This window comes from Heterodontus francisci, unplaced genomic scaffold, assembly GCF_036365525.1.
Source record: "Heterodontus francisci isolate sHetFra1 unplaced genomic scaffold, sHetFra1.hap1 HAP1_SCAFFOLD_292, whole genome shotgun sequence".
NCBI lineage: Eukaryota > Metazoa > Chordata > Chondrichthyes > Heterodontiformes > Heterodontidae > Heterodontus > Heterodontus francisci.
Genome location: NW_027141280.1, coordinates 1919818 through 1924306, shown reverse-complemented (window position 1 = coordinate 1924306; position 4489 = coordinate 1919818).

The following is a 4489-nucleotide window of genomic DNA, read 5'->3' as shown; positions in this document are numbered from 1 at the left end:
CACTCTCTATCACTCTCTGTTGCTCTCTGACACAATCTATCATTCTATGAAACTCTCTGAAACTCTCTATCACTCTCTATCACTCTCTGACACACTCTGACTGTCTCAGACACTCTCTATCACTCTCTAACACTCTCTGACAATCTCTGACACTCTCTATCACTCTCTGACACTCTCAGACACTCTCTGACACTCTCTGACACAATCTGACACACTCAGACACTCTCTTTCACTCTCTATCACTCTCTATCACTCGCTGACACTCTCTGACACTCTCTGTCACTCTCGATCACTCGCTGTCACTCTCTGACACTCTCAGACTCTCTCTATCAATCTCTATCACTCTCTATCACTCTCTGCATTCCCAGACACTCTCTATCACTCTCTATCACTCGCTGACACTCTCAGACACTCTCAGACACTCTCTATCACTCGCTGACACTCTCAGACACTCTCAGACACTCTCTGTCACTCTCAGACACTCTCAGACACTCTCTCTCACTCTCTGACACTCTCTGAAACTCTCTGACACACTCACACACTCTCTGACACTCTCTAACACTCTCTGACACTCTCTGACACACTCTGACACTCTCTGACACTCTCTATCACTCTTTGAAACTCTCTGACACTCTCTGACACACTCTATCGCTCTCTGACACTTTCTATCACTCTCTGACACTCTCTGACACACTCTGACACTCTCAGACACTCTCTATCAATCTCTATCACTCTCTGACACACTCTGACACTTTCTGACACTCTCAGACACTCTCTATCACTCTCTATCCCTCTCTGTTACTCTCTGCCACACTCTGACACTCTCTGACACTCTCTGACATTCTCTGACATTCTCTGTCACTCACAGACACTCTCAGACACTCTTGATCACTCTCTGACATTCTCTATCACTCTCTGACACTCTCTGACACTCAAAGACACTCTCGATCACAAGCTATCACTCTCTATCACACTCTGACTCTCTCGGACACTCTCTATTACTCTCTGACACTCTCTGACACTCTCTGACTCTCTCAGACACTCTCTGACACTTTTTATCACTCTCTGAATCTCTCAGACATTCTCTGACACTTTCTATCACACTCTGACACTCTCAGATAATCTCAGACAGTCTCAGACACTTTCTATCACTCTCTGACACTGTCTGACAATCTCTGACACTCTCAGACACTCTCTTTCACTCTCTATCCCTCTATGACACTCCTTATCACTCCCTAACACTCTCAGATTCTCGATGACACTCTCTTTCACTCTCCATCACTCTCTGACACTTTCAGACACTCTCTGACACTCTCAGACACTCTCTGACACTCTCTATCACTCTCTGACACTCTCTGACACTTTCTGACACTCTCAGACACTATCTATCACTCTCTATCCCTCTCTGTTACTCTCTGCCACACTCTGACACTCACAGACACTCTCAGACACTCTCTATCAGTCTCTATCACTCTCTGACACACTCTGACAATCTCTGACACTCTCAGACACTCTCAGACACTCTCTAAACACTCTCTGACACTCACTGACACTCTCAGACACGCTCTGTCACTCTCTGACACTCTCAGACACTCTCTATCAATCTCTATCACTCTCTGACACTCTCTGACATTCTCAGACACTCTCTATCACTCTCGATCACTCGCTGTCACTCTCTGACACTCTCAGACTCTCTCTATCAATCTCTATCACTCTCTGACACTCTCTGCATTCCCAGACACTCTCTATCACTCTCTATCACTCGCTGACACTCTCAGACACTCTCAGACACTCTCTATCACTCGCTGATACTCTCAGACACTCTCAGACACTCTCTGTCACTCTCAGACACTCTCAGACACTCTCTCTCACTCTCTGACACTCTCTGAAACTCTCTGACACACTCACACACTCTCTGACACTCTCTAACACTCTCTGACACTCTCTGACACACTCTGACACTCTCTGACACTCTCTATCACTCTTTGAAACTCTCTGACACTCTCTGACACACTCTGACACACTCTATCGCTCTCTGACATTCTCTGACACACTCTGACACTCTCTGACAGTGTCAGACACTCTCTATCACTCTCCATCACTCTCTGACACTGACTGACACCCTCAGACACTCTCTATCACTCTCTGACACTTTCTATCACTCTCTGACACTCTCTGACACACATTGAAACTCTCTGACACTCTCTATCACTCTCTATCACTCTCTGACACAATTTGACACTCTCTATCACTCTCTGACACTCTCAGACACTCTCTGTCACTCTCAGACACACTCTGACACTCTCTGACACTCCCAGACACTCGCTATCACTCTCTATCACTCTCTGACACTCTCAGACACTCTCTGACACACACTGACTCTCTCAGGCATTCTCAGAAACTCTCTGGCACTCTCTATCACTCTCTATCACTCTCTGGCACACTCTGACAATCTCCGATACTCTCAGAAACTCTCTGGCACTCTCTATCACGCTCTATCACTCTCTGGCACACTCTGACAATCTCTGACACTCTCTGACACTCTCTATCACTCTCTGACACTCTCTATCACATTCTGACGCTCTCAGATACTCTCTATCACTCTCTGGCACTCTCTTTCACTCACTGGCATGCTCGGACACACTCTGACACTCTCAGGCACTCTCAGACACTCTCTATACTCTCTATCACTCTCTGACACACTCTGACAATCTCTGACACTCTCAGACACTCTCAGACACGCTCTGTCACTCTCTGACACTCTCAGACACTCTCTATCACTCGCTGACACTCTCAGACACTCTCAGACACTCTCTATCACTCGCTGACACTCTCAGACACTCTCAGACACTCTCTGTCACTCTCAGACACTCTCAGACACTCTCTCTCACTCTCTGACACTCTCTGAAACTCTCTGACACACTCACACACTCTCTGACACTCTCTAACACTCTCTGACACTCTCTGACACACTCTGACACTCTCTGACACTCTCTATCACTCTTTGAAACTCTCTGACACTCTCTGACACACTCTATCGCTCTCTGACATTCTCTGACACACTCTGACACTCTCTGACAGTGTCAGACACTCTCTATCACTCTCCATCACTCTCTGACACTGACTGACACCCTCAGACACTCTCTATCACTCTCTGACACTTTCTATCACTCTCTGACACTCTCTGACACACTCTGACACTCTCAGACACTCTCTATCAATCTCTATCACTCTCTGACACACTCTGACACTTTCTGACACTCTCAGACACTCTCTATCACTCTCTATCCCTCTCTGTTACTCTCTGCCACACTCTGACACTCTCTGACACTCTCTGACATTCTCTGACATTCTCTGTCACTCACAGACACTCTCAGACACTCTTGATCACTCTCTGACATTCTCTATCACTCTCTGACACTCTCTGACACTCAAAGACACTCTCGATCACAAGCTATCACTCTCTATCACACTCTGACTCTCTCGGACACTCTCTATTACTCTCTGACACTCTCTGACACTCTCTGACTCTCTCAGACACTCTCTGACACTTTTTATCACTCTCTGAATCTCTCAGACATTCTCTGACACTTTCTATCACACTCTGACACTCTCAGATAATCTCAGACAGTCTCAGACACTTTCTATCACTCTCTGACACTGTCTGACAATCTCTGACACTCTCAGACACTCTCTTTCACTCTCTATCCCTCTATGACACTCCTTATCACTCCCTAACACTCTCAGATTCTCGATGACACTCTCTTTCACTCTCCATCACTCTCTGACACTTTCAGACACTCTCTGACACTCTCAGACACTCTCTGACACTCTCTATCACTCTCTGACACTCTCTGACACTTTCTGACACTCTCAGACACTATCTATCACTCTCTATCCCTCTCTGTTACTCTCTGCCACACTCTGACACTCACAGACACTCTCAGACACTCTCTATCAGTCTCTATCACTCTCTGACACACTCTGACAATCTCTGACACTCTCAGACACTCTCAGACACTCTCTAAACACTCTCTGACACTCACTGACACTCTCAGACACGCTCTGTCACTCTCTGACACTCTCAGACACTCTCTATCAATCTCTATCACTCTCTGACACTCTCTGACATTCTCAGACACTCTCTATCACTCTCGATCACTCGCTGTCACTCTCTGACACTCTCAGACTCTCTCTATCAATCTCTATCACTCTCTGACACTCTCTGCATTCCCAGACACTCTCTATCACTCTCTATCACTCGCTGACACTCTCAGACACTCTCAGACACTCTCTATCACTCGCTGATACTCTCAGACACTCTCAGACACTCTCTGTCACTCTCAGACACTCTCAGACACTCTCTCTCACTCTCTGACACTCTCTGAAACTCTCTGACACACTCACACACTCTCTGACACTCTCTAACACTCTCTGACACTCTCTGACACACTCTGACACTCTCTGACACTCTCTATCACTCTTTGAA